Source organism: Cetorhinus maximus, unplaced genomic scaffold, assembly GCF_964194155.1.
Source record: "Cetorhinus maximus unplaced genomic scaffold, sCetMax3.hap1.1 HAP1_SCAFFOLD_763, whole genome shotgun sequence".
Classification (NCBI taxonomy): domain Eukaryota; kingdom Metazoa; phylum Chordata; class Chondrichthyes; order Lamniformes; family Cetorhinidae; genus Cetorhinus; species Cetorhinus maximus.
The window spans coordinates 114,495-135,000 of NW_027596705.1; positions in this window are offsets into that span (position 1 = coordinate 114,495).

Consider the following 20,506-nt stretch of genomic DNA (forward strand, 5'->3'; position numbering starts at 1 on the left):
TACTGAGGGAGTGCCGCAGTGTCGGAGGGTCAGTACGGAGGGAGTGCTGCAATGTTGGAGTGTCAGAGGTGAGGGAGAGCCGCACTGTCGGAGGGTCAGTGCTGAGGGAGCGCCACACTGTCGGAGGGTAAGTACTGAGGGAGAGCCGCGATTTCGGTGGGTCAATGCTGAGGGGACGCCGCACTTTCGGAGGGTCAGTGCTGAGGGAGAGCCGCACTGTCGGAGAGTCAGTACTGAGGGAGTGCCGCACTGTCGGAGGGTCAGTGCTGAGGGAGAGCCGTACTGTCGGAGTGTCAGTGCTGAGGGAGCGCCGCACCGTCGGAGGGTCAGTACTGAGGGAGAGCGGCACTGTCGGAGGGTCAGGGCTGAGGGAGCGCAGAACTGTCGGAGGGTCAGTGCTGAGGGAGAGCCGCAATGTCGGAGGGTCAGTACCGAGGTACAGCCGCTCTGCCGGAGGGTCAGGACTTAGTGAGCGCCGCACTGTCGGAGGGTCAGTACTGAGGGAGAGCCGCACTGTCGGATGGGTAGTACTGAGGGAGAGCAGCACTGTCGGAGGGTCAGTACTGAGGGAGCGACGCACTGTCAAAGGGTCAGTACTGAGGGAGAGCCGTACTGTCGGAATGTCAGTGCTGAGGAGCGCCGCACTGTCGGAGGGTCAGGAATGAGGGAGAGCCGCACTGTCGGAGGGTCAGGGCTGAGGGAGCGCAGTACTGTCGGAGGGTCAGTGCTGAGGGAGCGCCGCACTGTCGGAGGGTCTGTACTGAGGGAGCGCCGCACTGTCGGAGGGTCAGTGCTGAGGGAGCGCCGCACTGTCGGAGGGTCAGTGCTGAGGGAGCGCCGCACTGTCGGAGGGTCTGTACTGAGGGAGCGCCGCACTGTCGGAGGGTCAGTGCTGAGGCAGAGCCGTACTGTCGGAGGGTCAGTGCTGAAGGAGAGCCGCACTGTCGGAGGGTCAGTACTGAGGGAGCGCCGCACTGTCGGAGGGACAGTACTGAGGGACAGGCAAACTATCGGAGGGTCAGTGCTGACGGAGAGCCACACTGTCGGAGGGTCTGTGCTGAGGGAGCGCCGCAGTGTCGGAGGGTCAGTGCTGAGGGAGAGCCGCAGTGTCGGAGGGTCAGTGCTGAGGAAACGCCGCACTGTCGGAGGGTCAGTGCTGAGGCAGACCGCAGTGTCGGAGGGTCAGTGCTGACTGAGTGCCGCACTGTCAGATGGTCAGTTCTGAGGGAGCGCCGCACAGTCGCAGGGTGAGGAATGAGGGAGAGCCGCACTGTCGGACGGTCAGTACTGAGGGAGCGCCGCACTGTCGGAGGGTCAGTACTGAGGGAGCGCCGCACTGTCGGAGGGTCAGTACTGAGGGAGAGCCGCACTGTCAGAGAATCAGTACTGAGGGAGAGCCGCACTGTCGGAGGGTCAGTACTGAGGAAGAGCCGCACTGTCGGAGAGTCAATGCTGAGGGAGCGCCGCACTGTCGGAGGGTCAGTACTGAGGGAGAGCCGCACTGTCGGAGTGTCAGTGCTGAGGGAGCGCCGCACTGTCGGAGGGTCAATGCTGAGGGAGCGCCGCTTTGTCGGAGAGTCAGTACTGAGGGAGCGTCGCACTGTTGGAGGGTCAGTGCTGAGGGAGCGCCGCACTGTCGGAGGGTCAGCCCTGAGGGAGTGCCGCACTGTCGGAGGGTCATTGCTGAGGGTGCTCCGCACTGTCGGAGAGTCAGTGCTGAGGGAGCGCCGCACTGTCAAAGGTCTGTACTGAGGGAGTGCCACACTGTCAGAGGGTCAGTACTGAGGGAGCGCCGCACTGTCGAAGGGTCAGTGCTGAGGGAGCGCCACGCTGTCGTCAGTACTGAGAGAGTTCCACAGTGTCGGAGGGTCAGTGCTGAGGGAGCGCCGCACTGTCGAAGGGTCAGTGCTGAGGCAGCGCCGCACTGTCGGAGGGTCAGTGCTGAGGGAGCGCCGCGCTGTCGTCAGTACTGAGAGAGTGCCGCAGTGTCGGAGGGTCAGTACTGAGGGAGTGCCGCAATGTCGGAGTGTCAGTGCTGAGGGAGAGCCGGACTGTCGGAGCGTCAGTGCTGAGGGAGCGCCGCGCTGTCGGAGCATCAGTGCTGAGGGAGCGCCGCGCTGTCGGAGGGTCAGTACTGAGGGAGTTCCGCAGTGTCAGAGGGTCAGGGCAGAGTGAGCGGCGCACTCTCGGAGGGTCAGTGCTGAGAGAGTGCCGCAATGTCGGAGGGTTAGTGCTGAGGGAGCACCCCAGTGTCGGAGGGTCAGTGTTGAGGGAGAGCCGCACTGTCGGAGGGTCAGCGCTGAGGGAGAGCCGCACTGTCGAAGGGTCAGCGCTGAGGGAGAGCCGCACGGTCGGAGGGTCAGCGCTGAGGGAGAGCCGCACTGTCGGAGGGTCAGCGCTGAGGGAGAGCCGCACTGTCGGAGGGTCAGTACTGAGGGAGAGACGCACTGTCGGACCATCAGTGCTGAGGGAGCGTCGCGATGTTGGAGGGTCAGTACTGAGGGAGCGCCGCACTGTCGGAGGGTCAGTACTGAAGGAGAGCCGCACTGTCGGAGGGAGAGCGCTGAGGGAGAGCCGCACTGTCGGAGGGTCAGTGCTGAGGGAGCGCCGCACTGTCGGAGCGTCAGTGCTGAGGGAGCGTCGCACAGTCGGAGGGTCAGTGCTGAGGGAGCGCCGCACTGTCGGAGGGTCAGGAATGAGGGAAAACCGCACTGTCGAAGAGTCAGTACTGAGGGAGCGCCGCACTGTCGGAGGGTCAGTGCTGAGGGAGGGCCGCACTGTCGGAGGGTCAGTACTGATGGAGCGCCGCACTGTCGGAGGGTCAGTACTGATGGAGCGCCGCACTGTCGGAGGGTCAGTACTGAGGGAGAGCCGCACCGGCGGAGGGTCAGTACTGAGGGAGAGCCGCACTGTCGAAGAGTCAGAACTGAGGGAGAGCCGCACTGTCAAAGGGTCAGTGCTGAGGGAGAGCCGCACTGTCGAAGAGTCAGTGCTGAGGGAGAGCCGCACTGTCGGAGGGTCAGTGCTGAGGGAGCGCCGCACTGTCGGACAGTCAGTACTGAGGGAGCGCCGCACTGTCGGAGGGTCAGTACTGAGGGAGCGCCGCACTGTCGGAAGGTCAGTGCTGAGGGAGCGCCGCACTGTCGGAGGGTCAGTACTGAGTGGACGCCGCACTGTCGGAGGGTCAGTGCTGAGGGAGCGCAGCACTGTCGGAGGGTCAGTACTGAGTGGACGCCGCACTGTCGGAGGGTCAGTGCTGAGGGAGAGCCGCACTGTCGGAGGGTCAGTACTGAGTGGACGCCGCACTGTCGGAGGGTCAGTACTGAGTGGACGCCGCACTGTCGGAGGGTCAGTGCTGAGGTAGCGCCGCACTGACGGGGGGTCAGAGCTGCGGAAGAGCAGCACTGTCGGAGGGTCAGAACTGAGGGAGCGCCGCACTGTCAGAGGGTCAGTACTGAGTGGACGCCGCACTGTCGGAGGGTCAGTGCTGAGGGAGAGCCGCACTATCGGAGGGTCAGTACTGAGTGAGATCCGCACTGCTGGAGGGTCAGTACTGAGGGAGCGCCGCACTGTCGGAGGGTCAGTACTGAGGGAGAGCCGCACTGTCGGAGGGTCAGTGCTGAGGGAGCGCCGCAATGTCAGTGGGTCAGAGCTGCAGGAGAGCAGCACTGTCGGAGGGTCAGTACTGAGGGAGAGCCGCACTGTCGGAGCGTCAGTACTGAGGGAGCGCGGCACTGTTGGAGGGTCAGTGCTGAGGGAGAGCCGCACTGTCGTAGGGTCAGTACTGAGGGAGCGCCGCACTCTCGGAGGGTCAGTACTGAGGGAGCACCGCACTGTCGGTGGGTCAGAGCTGCAGGAGATCCGCACTGTCGGAGGGTCAGTGCTGAGGGAGCGCCGCACTGTCTGAGGGTCAGTGCTGAGCGAGAGCCGCACTGTCTGAGGATCAGTGCTGAGCGAGAGCCGCACTGTCGGAGGGTCAGTACAGAAGGAGAGCCGCAATGTCGGAGGGTAAGTACAGATAGAGAGCCGGACTGTCGGAGGGTCAGTGCTGAGGGAGCACCGCACTGTCGGAGGGTCAGTACTGAGGGAGCGCCGCACTGTCGGAGGGTCAGTACTGAGGGAGCGCCGCACTGTCGGAGGGTCAGTACTGAGGGAGAGCCGCACTGTCGGAGAGTCAGTACTGAGGGAGAGCCGCACTGTCGGAGGGTCAGTACTGAGGAAGAGCCGCACTGTCGGAGAGTCAGTGCTGAGGGAGCGCCGCACTGTCGGAGAGTCAGTACTGAGGGAGAGCCGCACTGTCGGAGAGTCAATGCTGAGGGAGCGCCGCACTGTCGGAGGGTCAGTACTGAGGGAGAGCCGCACTGTCGGAGTGTCAGTGCTGAGGGAGCGCTGCACTGTCGGAGGGTCAGTGCTGAGGGAGCGCCGCTTTGTCGGAGAGTCAGTACTGAGGGAGGGTCGCACTGTTGGAGGGTCAGTGCTGAGGGAGCGCCGCACTGTCGGAGGGTCAGCCCTGAGGGAGTGCCGCACTGTCGGAGGGTCAATGCTGAGGGTGCGCCGCACTGTCGGACCGTCAGTGCTGAGGGAGCGCCGCACTGTCAAAGGTCTGTACTGAGGGAGTGCCACACTGTCAGAGGGTCAGTACTGAGGGAGAACCGCACTGTTGGAGCGTCAGTGCTGAGGGAGCGCCGCACTGTCGCAGGGTCAGTGCTGAGGGAGAGACACACTGTCGGAGGGACAGTGCTGAGGGAGAACCGCACTGTCAGAGGGTCAGTGCTGAGGGAGCGCCGCACTGTCGGAGGGTCAGTGCTGAGGGAGTGCCGCACTGTCGGAGAGTCAGTACTGATGGAGAGCCGCACTGTCGGAGGGTCAGCATGAGGGAGAGCCGTACTGTCGGAGGGTCAGTGCTGAGGGAGCGCCGCACTGTCGTAGGGTCAGTGCTGAGGGAGTGCCGCAGAGTCGGAGGGTCAGTGCTGAGCAAGCGCCGCAATGTCGGAGGGACAGTACTGAGGGAGCGCCGCACTGTCGAAGGGTCAGTGCTGAGGCAGCGCCGCACTGTCGGATGGTCAGTGCTGAGGGAGCGCCGCGCTGTCGTCAGTACTGAGAGAGTTCCACAGTGTCGGAGGGTCAGTGCTGAGGGAGCGCCGCACTGTCGGAGGGTCAGTGCTGAGGGAGTGCCGCACTGTCGGAGAGTCAGTACTGATGGAGAGCCGCACTGTCGGAGGGTCAGCATGAGGGAGAGCCGCGCTGTCGGAGTGTCAGTGCTGAGGGAGCGCCGCACTGTCGTAGGGTCAGTGCTGAGGGAGTGCCGCAGAGTCGGAGGGTCAGTGCTGAGCAAGCGCCGCAATGTCGGAGGGACAGTACTGAGGGAGCGCCGCACTGTCGAAGGGTCAGTGCTGAGGCAGCGCCGCACTGTTGGAGGGTCAGTGCTGAGGGAGCGCCGCGCTGTCGTCAGTACTGAGAGAGTTCCACAGTGTCGGAGGGTCAGTGCTGAGGGAGCGCCGCACTGTCGAAGGGTCAGTGCTGAGGCAGCGCCGCACTGTCGGAGGGTCAGTGCTGAGGGAGCGCCGCGCTGTCGTCAGTACTGAGAGAGTGCCGCAGTGTCGGAGGGTCAGTACTGAGGGAGTGCCGCAATGTCGGAGTGTCAGTGCTGAGGGAGAGCCGGACTGTCGGAGCGTCAGTGCTGAGGGAGCGCCGCGCTGTCGGAGCATCAGTGCTGAGGGAGCGCCGCGCTGTCGGAGGGTCAGTACTGAGGGAGTTCCGCAGTGTCAGAGGGTCAGGGCAGAGTGAGCGGCGCACTCTCGGAGGGTCAGTGCTGAGAGAGTGCCGCAATGTCGGAGGGTTAGTGCTGAGGGAGCACCCCAGTGTCGGAGGGTCAGTGTTGAGGGAGAGCCGCACTGTCGAAGAGTCAGAACTGAGGGAGAGCCGCACTGTCAAAGGGTCAGTGCTGAGGGAGAGCCGCACTGTCGAAGAGTCAGTGCTGAGGGAGAGCCGCACTGTCGGAGGGTCAGTGCTGAGGGAGCGCCGCACTGTCGGACAGTCAGTACTGAGGGAGCGCCGCACTGTCGGAGGGTCAGTACTGAGGGAGCGCAGCACTGTCGGAAGGTCAGTGCTGAGGGAGCGCCGCACTGTCGGAAGGTCAGTGCTGAGGGAGCGCCGCACTGTCGGAGGGTCAGTGCTGAGGGAGCGCAGCACTGTCGGAGGGTCAGTACTGAGTAGACGCCGCACTGTCGGAGGGTCAGTGCTGAGGTAACGCCGCACTGACGGGGGGTCAGAGCTGCGGAAGAGCAGCACTGTCGGAGGGTCAGAACTGAGGGAGCGCCGCACTGTCAGAGGGTCAGTACTGAGTGGACGCCGCACTGTCGGAGGGTCAGTGCTGAGGGAGAGCCGCACTATCGGAGGGTCAGTACTGAGTGAGATCCGCACTGCTGGAGGGTCAGTACTGAAGGAGTGCCGCACTGTCGGAGGGTTAGTACTGAGGGAGAGCCGCACTGTCGGAGGGTCAGTGCTGAGGGAGCGCCGCAATGTCAGTGGGTCAGAGCTGCAGGAGAGCCGCACTGTCGTAGGGTCAGTACTGAGGGAGCGCCGCACTGTCGGAGGGTCAGTACTGAGGGAGCACCGCACTGTCGGTGGGTCAGAGCTGCAGGAGATCCGCACTGTCGGAGGGTCAGTGCTGAGGGAGCGCCGCACTGTCTGAGGGTCAGTGCTGAGCGAGAGCCGCACTGTCGGAGGGTCAGTACAGAAGGAGAGCCGCAATGTCGGAGGGTAAGTACAGATAGAGAGCCGGACTGTCGGAGGGTCAGTGCTGAGGGAGCACCGCACTGTCGGAGGGTCAGTACTGAGGGAGAGCCGCACTGTCGGAGCGTCAGTACTGAGGGAGAGCCGCACTGTCGGAGGGTCAGTACTGAGGAAGAGCCGCACTGTCGGAGAGTCAGTGCTGAGGGAGCGCCGCGCTGTCGTCAGTACTGAGAGAGTTCCACAGTGTCGGAGGGTCAGTGCTGAGGGAGCGCCGCACTGTCGAAGGGTCAGTGCTGAGGGAGCGCCGCGCTGTCGTCAGTACTGAGAGAGTTCCACAGTGTCGGAGGGTCAGTGCTGAGGGAGCGCCGCACTGTCGAAGGGTCAGTGCTGAGGCAGCGCCGCACTGTCGGAGGGTCAGTGCTGAGGGAGCGCCGCGCTGTCGTCAGTACTGAGAGAGTGCCGCAGTGTCGGAGGGTCAGTACTGAGGGAGTGCCGCAATGTCGGAGTGTCAGTGCTGAGGGAGAGCCGGACTGTCGGAGCGTCAGTGCTGAGGGAGCGCCGCGCTGTCGGAGCATCAGTGCTGAGGGAGCGCCGCGCTGTCGGAGGGTCAGTACTGAGGGAGTTCCGCAGTGTCAGAGGGTCAGGGCAGAGTGAGCGGCGCACTCTCGGAGGGTCAGTGCTGAGAGAGTGCCGCAATGTCGGAGGGTTAGTGCTGAGGGAGCACCCCAGTGTCGGAGGGTCAGTGTTGAGGGAGAGCCGCACTGTCGGAGGGTCAGCGCTGAGGGAGAGCCGCACTGTCGAAAGGTCAGCGCTGAGGGAGAGCCGCACGGTCGGAGGGTCAGCGCTGAGGGAGAGCCGCACTGTCGGAGGGTCAGCGCTGAGGGAGAGCCGCACTGTCGGAGGGTCAGTACTGAGGGAGAGTCGCACTGTCGGACCATCAGTGCTGAGGGAGCGTCGCGATGTTGGAGGGTCAGTACTGAGGGAGCGCCGCACTGTCGGAGGGTCAGTACTGAAGGAGAGCCGCACTGTCGGAGGGAGAGCGCTGAGGGAGAGCCGCACTGTCGGAGGGTCAGTGCTGAGGGAGGGCCGCACTGTCGGAGGGTCAGTACTGATGGAGCGCCGCACTGTCGGAGGGTCAGTACTGAGGGAGAGCCGCACTGTCAAAGGGTCAGTGCTGAGGGAGAGCCGCACTGTCGAAGAGTCAGTGCTGAGGGAGAGCCGCACTGTCGAAGAGTCAGTACTGAGGGAGCGCCGCACTGTCGGACGGTCAGTACTGAGGGAGCGCCGCACTGTCGGAGGGTCAGTACTGAGGGAGCACAACACTGTCGGAGGGTCAGTACTGAGTGGACGCCGCACTGTCGGAGGGTCAGTACTGAGGGAGCGCCGCACTGTCGGAGGGTCAGTACTGAGGGAGAGCAGCACTGTCGGAGGGTCAGAACTGAGGGAGCGCCGCACTGTCAGAGGGTCAGTACTGAGTGGACGCCGCACTGTCGGAGGGTCAGTACTGAGGGAGCGCCGCACTGTCGGAGGGTCAGTGCTGAGGGAGAGCCGCACTATCGGAGGGTCAGTACTGAGTGAGATCCGCACTGCTGGAGGGTCAGTACTGAAGGAGCGCCGCACTGTCGGAGGGTTAGTACTGAGGGAGAGCCGCACTGTCGGAGGGTCAGTGCTGAGGGAGCGCCGCAATGTCAGTGGGTCAGAGCTGCAGGAGAGCAGCACTGTCGGAGGGTCAGTACTGAGGGAGAGCCGCACTGTCGGAGGGTCAGTACTGAGGGAGCGCCGCACTGTCGGAGGGTCAGTACTGAGGGAGCGCGGCACTGTCGGAGGGTCAGTGCTGAGGGAGAGCCGCACTGTCGGAGGGTCAGCCCTGAGGAAGAGCCGCACTGTCGGAGGGTAAGTGCTGAGGGAGCGCCGCACTTTGGGAGGGTCAGTACTGAGGGAGCGCCGCACTGTCGGAGGGTCAGCCCTGAGGGAGAGCCGCACTGTCGGAGGGTCAGTACTGAGGGAGCGCCGCACTTTGGGAGGGTCAGTACTGAGGGAGCGCCGCACTGTCGGAGGGTCAGTACCGAGGGAGAGCCGCACTGTCGGAGGGTCAGTACTGAGGGAGCGCCGCACTGTCGGAGAGTCAGCCCTGAGGGAGAGCCGCACTGTCGGAGGGTCAGTGCTGAGCGAGCGCCGCACTGTCGGAGGGTCAGTAGTGAGGGAGCGCCGCACTGTCGGAGGGTCAGTACTGAGGGAGCGCCGCACTGTCGGAGGGTCAGCCCTGAGGGAGCGCCGCACTGTCGGAGGGTCAGTACTGAGGGAGAGCCGCACTGTCGGAGGGTCAGTGCTGAGGGAGAGCCGCACTGTTTGAGGATCAGCGCTGAGGGAGAGCCGCACTGTCGGAGGGTCAGAACTGAGGGAGTGCCGCACTGTCGGAGTGTCAGTGCTGAGAGAGTGCCGGAATGTCGGAGGGTCAGTGCTGAGAGAGTGCCGGAATGTCGGAGGGTCAGTGCTGAGGGAGCGCTGCACTGTTGGAGGGTCAGTGCTGAGGGAGTGCTGCACTGTCGGAGTGTCAGTGCTGAGGGAGCGCCGCACTGTCGGAGGGTCAGTACAGAGGGAGAGCCGGACTGTCGCAGGGTCAGTACTGAGGGAGCGCCGCACTGTCGGAGGATCAGTAATGAGGGAGAGCCGCACTGTCGGAGGGTCATTACTGAGGGAGTGCCGCAGAGTCGGAGGGTCAGTGCTGATGGAGAGCCGTACTGTCGGAGGGTCAGTGCTGAGGGAGAGCCGCACTGTTGGAGGGTGAGTGCTGAGGGAGAGCCGCGCTGTCGGAGAGTCAGTACTGAGGGAGTGCCGCACTGTCGGAGGGTCAGTACTGAGGGAGAGCCGCACTGTCGGAATGTCAGTACTGAGGGAGAGCCGCACTGTAGGTGGGTCAGTTCTGAGGAAGTGCCGGCCTGTCGGAGGGTCAGTACTGAGGGAGTGCCGCACTGTCAGAGGGTCAGTGTTGAGGGAGCGCCGCACTCTCGGAGGGTCAGTACTGAGGGAGTGCCGCACTGTCAGAGGGTCAGTGTTGAGGGAGCGCCGCACTGTCGGAGGGTCAGTACTGAGGGTGAGCCGCACTTTCGGAGGGTCAGTGCTGAGGGAGCGCCGCACTGTAGGATGGTCAGCGCTGAGGGAGAGCCGGACTGTCGGAGGGTCAGTGCTGTGCGAGTGCAGCACTGTCGGAGGGTCAGTACTGAGGGAGCGCCGCTGTGTCGGAGAGTCAGGTGAGAGTAGGCGGCGCACTCTCGGAGGGTCAGTCTTGAGAGAGTGCCGCACTGTCGGAGGGTAAGCGCTGAGGGAACGCCGCACTGTCGGAGGGTCAGTACTGAGGTAGAGCCGCACTGTCGGAGGGTAAGTGCTGAGGGAGCGCCGCACTGTCGGAGGGTCAGTCCTGAGGGAGAGCCACACTGTCGGAGGGTCAGTGCTGAGGGAGAGCCGCACTGTCGGAGGGTCAGTACTGAGGGAGAGCCGCACTGTCGGAGGGTAAGTGCTGAGGGAGCGCCGCACTTTGGGAGGGTCAGTACTGAGGGAGCGCCGCACTGTCGGAGGGTCAGCCCTGAGGGAGAGCCGCACTGTCGGAGGGTAAGTGCTGAGGGAGCGCCGCACTTTGGGAGGGTCAGTACTGAGGGAGCGCCGCACTTTTGGAGGGTCAGTACTGAGGGAGCGCCGCACTTTGGGAGGGTCAGTACTGAAGGAGCGCCGCACTGTCGGAGGGTCAGTACTGAGGGAGCGCCGCACTGTCGGAGGGTCAGCCCTGAGGGACAGCCGCACTGTCGGAGGGTCAGTGCTGAGGGAGCGCCGCACTGTCGGAGGGTCAGTAGTGAGGGAGCGCCGCACTGTTGGAGGGTCAGTACTGAGCGAGCGCCGCACTGTCGGAGGGTCAGCCCTGAGGGAGCGCCGGACTGTCGGTGGGTCAGTACTGAGGGAGCACCGCACTTTGGGAGGGTCGTTATTGAGGGAGCGCCGCACTTTGGGAGGGTCAGTACTGAGGGAGCGCCGCACTGTCGGAGGGTCAGTACCGAGGGAGAGCCGCACTGTCGGAGGGTCAGTACTGAGGGAGCGCCGCACTGTCGGAGGGTCAGCCCTGAGGGAGAGCCGCACTGTCGGAGGGTCAGTGCTGAGCTAGTGCCGCACTGTCGGAGGGTCAGTAGTGAGGGAGCGCCGCACTGTCGGAGGGTCAGTACTGAGGGAGCGCCGCACTGTCGGAGGGTCAGCCCTGAGGGAGCGCCGCACTGTCGGAGGGTCAGTACTGAGGGAGCGCCGCACTTTGGGAGGGTCAGTACTGAGGGATCGCCGCACTTTGGGAGGGTCAGTACTGAGGGAGCGCCGCACTGTCGGAGGGTCAGCCCTGAGGGAGAGCCACACTGTCGGAGGGTCAGTGCACAGCGAGTGCCGCAGTGTCGGAGGGTCAGTACGGAGGGAGTGCCGCAATGTCGGAGTGTCAGAGGTGAGGGAGAGCCGCACTGTCGGAGGGTCAGTGCTGAGGGAGCGCCACACTGTCGGAGGGTAAGTACTGAGGGAGAGCCGCACTTTCGGTGGGTCAATGCTGAGGGGACGCCGCACTTTCGGAGGGTCAGTGCTGAGGGAGAGCCGCACTGTCGGAGAGTCAGTACTGAGGGAGTGCCGCACTGTCGGAGGGTCAGTGCTGAGCGAGAGCCGTACTGTCGGAGTGTCAGTGCTGAGGGAGCGCCGCACTGTCGGAGAGTCAGTACTGAGGGAGAGCGGCACTGTCGGAGGGTCAGGGCTGAGGGAGCGCAGAACTGTCGGAGGGTCAGTGCTGAGGGAGAGCCGCAACGTCGGAGGGTCAGTACCGAGGTACAGCCGCTCTGTCGGAGGGTCAGGACTTAGTGAGCGCCGCACTGTCGGAGGGTCAGTACTGAGGGAGAGCCGCACTGTCGGATGGGCAGTACTGAGGGAGAGCAGCACTGTCGGAGGGTCAGTAGTGAGGGAGCGCCGCACTGTTGGAGGGTCAGTACTGAGGGAGCGCCGCACTGTCGGAGGGTCAGTACTGAAGGAGAGCCGCACTGTCGGAGGGAGAGCGCTGAGGGAGAGCCGCACTGTCGGAGGGTCAGTGCTGAGGGAGCGCCGCACTGTCGGAGCGTCAGTGCTGAGGGAGCGTCGCACAGTCGGAGGGTCAGTGCTGAGGGAGCGCCGCACTGTCGGAGGGTCAGGAATGAGGGAAAACCGCACTGTCGAAGAGTCAGTACTGAGGGAGCGCCACACTGTCGGAGGGTCAGTGCTGAGGGAGGGCCGCACTGTCGGAGGGTCAGTACTGATGGAGCGCCGCACTGTCGGAGGGTCAGTACTGATGGAGCGCCGCACTGTCGGAGGGTCAGTACTGAGGGAGAGCCGCACTGTCGAAGAGTCAGAACTGAGGGAGAGCCGCACTGTCAAAGGGTCAGTGCTGAGGGAGAGCCGCACTGTCGAAGAGTCAGTGCTGAGGGAGAGCCGCACTGTCGGAGGGTCAGTGCTGAGGGAGCGCCGCACTGTCGGAGGGTCAGTGCTGAAGGAGAGCCGCACTGTCGGAGGGTCAGTACTGAGGGAGCGCCGCACTGTCGGAGGGACAGTACTGAGGGACAGCCAAACTATCGGAGGGTCAGTGCTGACGGAGAGCCACACTGTCGGAGGGTCTGTGCTGAGGGAGCGCCGCAGTGTCGGAGGGTTAGTGCTGAGGGAGAGCCGCAGTGTCGGAGGGTCAGTGCTGAGGAAGCGCCGCACTGTCGGAGGGTCAGTGCTGAGGCAGACCGCACTGTCGGAGGGTCAGTACTGAGGGAGCGCCGCACTGTCGGAGGGTCAGTACTGAGGGAGAGCCGCACTGTCATAGGGTCAGTACTGAGGGAGAGCCGCACTGTCGGAGGGTCAGCGCTGACGTAGAGTCGAACTGTCGGAGGGTCAGTGCTGACTGAGTGCCGCACTGTCAGATGGTCAGTTCTGAGGGAGCGCCGCACAGTCGCAGGATGAGGAATGAGGGAGAGCCGCACTGTCGGAGGGTCAGTACTGAGGGAGCGCCGCACTGTCGGAGGGTCAGTACTGAGGGAGCGCCGCACTGTCGGAGGGTCAGTACTGAGGGAGAGCCGCACTGTCGGAGAGTCAGTACTGAGGGAGAGCCGCACTGTCGGAGGGTCAGTACTGAGGAAGAGCCGCACTGTCGGAGAGTCAGTGCTGAGGGAGCGCCGCACTGTCGGAGAGTCAGTACTGAGGGAGAGCCACACTGTCGGAGAGTCAATGCTGAGGGAGCGCCGCACTGTCGGAGGGTCAGTACTGAGGGAGAGCCGCACTGTCGGAGTGTCAGTGCTGAGGGAGCGCCGCACTGTCGGAGGGTCAGTACTGAGGGAGTGCCGCACTGTCGGAGGGTCAGTGCTGAGCGAGAGCCGTACTGTCGGAGTGTCAGTGCTGAGGGAGCGCCGCACTGTCGGAGAGTCAGTACTGAGGGAGAGCGGCACTGTCGGAGGGTCAGGGCTGAGGGAGCGCAGAACTGTCGGAGGGTCAGTGCTGAGGGAGAGCCGCAACGTCGGAGGGTCAGTACCGAGGTACAGCCGCTCTGTCGGAGGGTCAGGACTTAGTGAGCGCCGCACTGTCGGAGGGTCAGTACTGAGGGAGAGCCGCACTGTCGGATGGGCAGTACTGAGGGAGAGCAGCACTGTCGGAGGGTCAGTACTGAGGGAGCGACGCACTGTCAAAGGGTCAGTACTGAGGGAGAGCCGTACTGTCGGAGTGTCAGTGCTGAGGGAGAGCCACACTGTCAGAGCGTCAGTGCTGAGGGAGAGCCGCACTGTCGGAGGGTCAGTAGTGAGGGAGCGCCGCACTGTTGGAGGGTCAGTACTGAGGGAGCGCCGCACTGTCGGAGGGTCAGTACTGAAGGAGAGCCGCACTGTCGGAGGGAGAGCGCTGAGGGAGAGCCGCACTGTCGGAGGGTCAGTGCTGAGGGAGCGCCGCACTGTCGGAGCGTCAGTGCTGAGGGAGCGTCGCACAGTCGGAGGGTCAGTGCTGAGGGAGCGCCGCACTGTCGGAGGGTCAGGAATGAGGGAAAACCGCACTGTCGAAGAGTCAGTACTGAGGGAGCGCCACACTGTCGGAGGGTCAGTGCTGAGGGAGGGCCGCACTGTCGGAGGGTCAGTACTGATGGAGCGCCGCACTGTCGGAGGGTCAGTACTGATGGAGCGCCGCACTGTCGGAGGGTCAGTACTGAGGGAGAGCCGCACTGTCGAAGAGTCAGAACTGAGGGAGAGCCGCACTGTCAAAGGGTCAGTGCTGAGGGAGAGCCGCACTGTCGAAGAGTCAGTGCTGAGGGAGAGCCGCACTGTCGGAGGGTCAGTGCTGAGGGAGCGCCGCACTGTCGGAGGGTCAGTGCTGAAGGAGAGCCGCACTGTCGGAGGGTCAGTACTGAGGGAGCGCCGCACTGTCGGAGGGACAGTACTGAGGGACAGCCAAACTATCGGAGGGTCAGTGCTGACGGAGAGCCACACTGTCGGAGGGTCTGTGCTGAGGGAGCGCCGCAGTGTCGGAGGGTTAGTGCTGAGGGAGAGCCGCAGTGTCGGAGGGTCAGTGCTGAGGAAGCGCCGCACTGTCGGAGGGTCAGTGCTGAGGCAGACCGCACTGTCGGAGGGTCAGTACTGAGGGAGCGCCGCACTGTCGGAGGGTCAGTACTGAGGGAGAGCCGCACTGTCATAGGGTCAGTACTGAGGGAGAGCCGCACTGTCGGAGGGTCAGCGCTGACGTAGAGTCGAACTGTCGGAGGGTCAGTGCTGACTGAGTGCCGCACTGTCAGATGGTCAGTTCTGAGGGAGCGCCGCACAGTCGCAGGATGAGGAATGAGGGAGAGCCGCACTGTCGGAGGGTCAGTACTGAGGGAGCGCCGCACTGTCGGAGGGTCAGTACTGAGGGAGCGCCGCACTGTCGGAGGGTCAGTACTGAGGGAGAGCCGCACTGTCGGAGAGTCAGTACTGAGGGAGAGCCGCACTGTCGGAGGGTCAGTACTGAGGAAGAGCCGCACTGTCGGAGAGTCAGTGCTGAGGGAGCGCCGCACTGTCGGAGAGTCAGTACTGAGGGAGAGCCACACTGTCGGAGAGTCAATGCTGAGGGAGCGCCGCACTGTCGGAGGGTCAGTACTGAGGGAGAGCCGCACTGTCGGAGTGTCAGTGCTGAGGGAGCGCCGCACTGTCGGAGGGTCAGTACTGAGGGAGAGCCGCACTGTCGGAGGGTCAGGGCTGAGGGAGCGCAGTATTGTCGGAGGGTCAGTGCTGAGGGAGCGCCGCACTGTCGGAGGGTCTGTACTGAGGGAGCGCCGCACTGTCGGAGGGTCAGTGCTGAGGGAGAGCCGTACTGTTGGAGGGTCAGTGCTGAAGGAGAGCCGCACTGTCGGAGGGTCAGTACTGAGGGAGAGCCGCACTGTCGGAGGGACAGTACTGAGGGACAGCCAAACTATCAGAGGGTCAGTGCTGACGGAGAGCCACACTGTCGGAGGGTCTGTGCTGAGGGAGAGCCGCAGTGTCGGAGGGTCAGTGCTGAGGAAGCGCCGCACTGTCGGAGGGTCAGTGCTGAGGCAGACCGCACTGTCGGAGGGTCAGTACTGAGGGAGCGCCGCACTGTCGGAGGGTCAGTACTGAGGGAGAGCCGCACTGTCATAGGGTCAGTACTGAGGGAGAGCCGCACTGTCGGAGGGTCAGCGCTGACGTAGAGTCGAACTGTCGGAGGGTCAGTGCTGACTGAGTGCCGCACTGTCAGATGGTCAGTTCTGAGGGAGCGCCGCACAGTCGCAGGATGAGGAATGAGGGAGAGCCGCACTGTGGAGGGTCAGTACTGAGGGAGCGCCGCACTGTCGGAGGGTCAGTACTGAGGGAGCGCCGCACTGTCGGAGGGTCAGTACTGAGGGAGAGCCGCACTGTCGGAGAGTCAGTACTGAGGGAGAGCCGCACTGTCGGAGGGTCAGTACTGAGGAAGAGCCGCACTGTCGGAGAGTCAGTGCTGAGGGAGCGCCGCACTGTCGGAGAGTCAGTACTGAGGGAGAGCCGCACTGTCGGAGAGTCAATGCTGAGAGAGCGCCGCACTGTCGGAGGGTCAGTACTGAGGGAGAGCCGCACTGTCGGAGTGTCAGTGCTGAGGGAGCGCCGCACTGTCGGAGGGTCAGTGCTGAGGGAGCGCCGCACTGTCGGAGGGTCAGCCCTGAGGGAGTGCCGCACTGTCGGAGGGTCAATGCTGAGGGTGCGCCGCACTGTCGGAGCGTCAGTGCTGAGGGAGCGCCGCACTGTCAAAGGTCTGTACTGAGGGAGTGCCACACTGTCAGAGGGTCAATGCTGAGGGAGCGCCACACTGTCGGAGGGTCAGTGCTGAGGGAGGGACGCACTGTCGGAGGTTCAGAGCTGCGGAAGAGAAGCACTGTCGGAGGGTCAGTGCTGAGGGAGCGCCGCACTGTCGGAGGTTCAGTGCTGAGGGAGTGCCGCACTGTCGGAGGGTCAGTGCTAAGCGAGAGCCGCACTGTCGGAGATTCAGTGCTGAGTGAGCGCCACATTGTCGGAGGGTCAGCACAGAGGGAGAGCCGGACTGTCGGATGTCCAGTACTGAGAGAGAGCCGCACTGTCGGAGGGTCAATGCTGAGGGAGCGCCGCACTGTCGGAGGGTCTGTGCTGAGGGAGCGCCGCAGTGTCGGAGGGTCAGTGCTGAGGGAGAGCCGCACTGTCGGAGGCTCAGTGCTGAGGGAGCGCCGCACTGTCGGAGGGTCAGTGCTGAGGCAGACCGCACTTTCGGAGGGTCAGTACTGAGGGAGCGCCGCACTGTCGGAGGTTCAGTAATGTGGGAGCGCCGCACTGTGGGAGGGTCAGTACTGAGGGAGAGCCGCACTGTCGGAGGGTCAGTACTGAGGAAGTGCCGCACTGTCGGAGGGTCAGTGCTGAGGGAGAGCTGCACTGTCGGAGGGTCAGTACTGAGGGAGTGCTGCACTGTCGGAGGGTCAGTACTGATGGAGAGCCGCACTGTCGGAGGGTCAGTACTGAGGGAGTGCCACTCCAACATTATATTCGGCGTGTGGAAGCACATGGTTGGGATTACTAAATAGTCCAAGAAACTGTCAGATTTGTTATTGTTCCAACCTGTGGATCATCACTGACCTTTAAGAAGGATGTGAGGGAATTGGAGAGAGGGTGTGGAAAAGATTCACGGGAATGGTTCCAGGGATGAGGAACTTCAGTGACGTGGGTAGATTGGAGAAGTTGGGACTGTTCTCCTCGGAGAAGAGAAGGTCGAGAGGAGATTGGATCAAGGTGTTCAAAATTGTGAGTGGGTCTGGGACAGAGTGGATCAGGAGAAACTGTTCCCATTGGGGGAAGGATGGAGAAGCAGAGGGACACGGATTGAAGGCGATGGGTAAAAGGAGCAACGGAGACCCGAGGAGAAACTTTTTCACGCAGCGAGGGGTTAGGGTCCGGAACACGCTGCCTGAAAGTGTGGGGGAGGGTCAATCGAGGGGTTAGGGTCTGGAACGCCATGCATGAGAGTGTGGGGGAGGGAGGGTCAATTGAGGGGTTAGGATCAGGAACGCGCTGCCTGAGAGTGTGGGTGAGGGAGGGTCACTCGAGGGGTTAGGGTCAGGAACGCGCTGCCTGAGAGTGTGGGGGAGGGAGGGTCAATCGAGGGGTTCGGGAGGGGATGGGGTGAATGTGAGGGGATGGGGTGAATGTGTAGGGGATGGGGTGAATGTGAGGGGATGGGGTGAATGTGTAGGGTATCAGGGAGATGTCGGGGGAGGGGCCTGAGTTGCTGGGCTGGGTTGAAGGGCTACACAGGCCCAATGGGGCACAGTTATTGACCTCTCTCTGCCCACCCCCAGCCAGGCCCACTTCCCGTCCCTCTGGCACTGATGAATCACACAACTGTCTAGGCTGTAGGTTTAGCCCAGGCCCCACCTGCCTCCCAGCCTCTGGGAGACCCTTTATCTTGTGAGCTTTACATTCTGGAGAAATGTTTACTCCCCTCGGCCCCAAATAAAACGTCAGATCAGAGAAAGGCCAAATTGTCCCAGCTCGTGTCAGGGTTGCCAAGGTCACAGTGCGGCCTTGGGCCTGCTGCCTGGCGGTGTGGAAGGCCAGCCTGCTAACCCAATTGTGTACAGAGGATTTGGAGATGAGATAGCGGAGGACAGTTCGATCGCTCGGCCAGTCTCTGAGGCCCCGAGGCTGGAGGTAAATGCCTCGGTATCACCGGCTCAAGCAGGCAGCTAACTACCACCTTCTCAGGGGGCAATTAGGGACGGGTAATAAATGCTGGGCCCGGCCAGAGATGCCCACATCCCATAAATGAATAAATTATAAATAAAGTTTCAACATTGCACAATTTGATTTGCCCTCGTCCTTCTAGATGGTAGAGGTCGTGGATTTGGGCGGCGCTGTCGAAGGAGCCTTGGTGAGTTGCTGCAGTGCATCTTGTAGATGGTACACACACTGCTGCCCCTGTGCGTCGGTGGTGAAGGGAGTGAATGTTTGTAGATGGGGTGCTGATCAAGCGGGGCTGCTTTGTCCTGGATGGTGTCGAGCTTCTTGACGGTTGTGGGAGCCGCACTCATCCAAGCAAGTGGAGAGTATCCCATCACACTCCTGACTTGTGCCTTGTAGATGGTGGACAGGCTTTGGGGAGTCAGGAGGTGAGTTACTCTCTGCAGGATTCCCAGCCTCTGACCTGCTCTTGTAGCCACAGTATTTAAATGGCTGGTCCAGTTCAGTTTCTGGTCAATGGTAACCACCAGGATGTTGAGAGTGGATGTGGTGAGGATGTTTCCTCTTGTGCGAGAATCTCGAACTAGAGGGTTGATATATCCCCAAGTCGGGATGGTGAGGGGCTCGGAGGGGAACTTCCAGGTGGTGGTGTTTCCCGTGTGTCTGCTGCCCTTGTCCTTCTAGATGGTAGAGGTCGTGGGTTTGGGCGGCGCTATCGAAGGAGCCTTGGTGTAGTTGCTGCAGTGCATCTTGTAGATGGTACACACACTGCTGCTGCTGCTGCTGCTGTGGTGGGAATTGTGTGGCTTTTGGTTTGCAATTGTTGAAAGTTGCAAGTTTGCTTTCAATTCATTTTCGGGGCTACTTAAATATTTGTTTCTTAAACCTTCTTTCTCTCTGAAGGAAGCCTTTAATGGAGTTAGAATACAGTGGCTTCTCCCTACACCTACTTCAGGCCAGTTAACATATTGGTTTATATTCCATGCTGAGGGAGAGCCGCACTGTCGGAGGGTCAGTGCTGAGGGAGGGCCGCACTGTCGGAGGGTCAGTGCTGAGGGAGAGCCACACTGTCGGAGGGTCAGTACTGAGGGAGCTCCGCACTGTCGGAGGCTCAGTACTGAGGGAGAGCCGCACTGTCGGAGGGTCAGTGCTGAGGGAGAGCCGCACTGTCGGAGGGTCAGTGCTGAGGGAGAGCCGCACTGTCGGAGGGTCAGTACTGAGGGAGAGCCGCACCGTCGGAGGGTCAGTGCTGAGGGTGAGCCGCACTGTCAGAGGGTCAGTGCTGATGGAGCGCCGCACTGTGGGAGGGTCAGTACTGAGGGAGAGCCGCATTGTCGGAGGGTCAGTACTGAGGGAGCGCCGCACTGTCGGAAGGTCAGTGCTGAGGGAGTGCCGCGCTGTCGGAGGGTCAGTACTGAGGGAGCGCCACTCCAACATTATATTCGGTGTGTGGAAACACATGGTTGGGATTACTAAATAGTCCAAGAAACTGTCAGATTTGTTATTGTTCCAACCTGTGGATCATCACTGACCTTTAAGAAGGATGTGAGGGAATTGGAGAGAGGGTGTGGAAAAGATTCACAGGAATGGTTCCAGGGATGAGGAACTTCAGTGACGTGGGTAGATTGGAGAAGTTGGGACTGTTCTCCTCGGAGAAGAGAAGGTCGAGAGGAGATTGGATCGAGTTGTTCAAAATTGTGAGTGGGTCTGGGACAGAGTGGATCAGGAGAAACTGTTCCCATTGGGGGAAGGATCGAGAAGCAGAGGGACACAGATTGAAGGCGATGGGTAAAAGGAGCGACGGAGACACGAGGAGAAACTTTTTCACGCAGCGAGGGGTTAGGATCTGGAACGCGCTGCCTGAGAGTGTGGGGGAGGGAGGGTCAATCGAGGGGTTAGGATCTGGAACGCGCTGCCTGAGAGTGTGGGGGAGGGAGGGTCAATCGAGGGGTTAGGGTCAGGAACGCGCTGCCGGAGAGTGTGGGGGAGGGAGGGTCAATCGAGGGGTTAGGGTCTGGAACGTGCTGCCTGAGAGTGTGGGGGAGGGAGGGTCAATCGAGGGGTTCGGGAGGGGATGGGGTGAATGTGAGGGGATGGGGTGAATGTGTAGGGGATGGGGTGAATGTGAGGGGATGGGGTGAATGTGTAGGGGATGGGGTGAATGTGAGGGGATGGGGTGAATGTGAGGGGATGGGGTGAATGTGTAGGGGATGGGGTGAATGTGAGGGGATGGGGTGAATGTGTAGGGGATGGGGTGAATGTGAGGGGATGGGGTGAATGTGTAGGGTATCAGGGAGATGTCGGGGGAGGGGCCTGAGTTGCTGGGCTGGGTTGAAGGGCTACACAGGCCCAATGGGGCACAGTTATTGACCTCTCTCTGCCCACCCCCAGCCAGGCCCACTTCCCGTCCCTCTGGCACTGATGAATCACACAACTGTCCGGGCTGTAGGTTTAGCCCAGGCCCCACCTGCCTCCCAGCCTCTGGGAGACCCTTTATCTTGTGAGCTTTACATTCTGGAGAAATGTTTACTCCCCTCGGC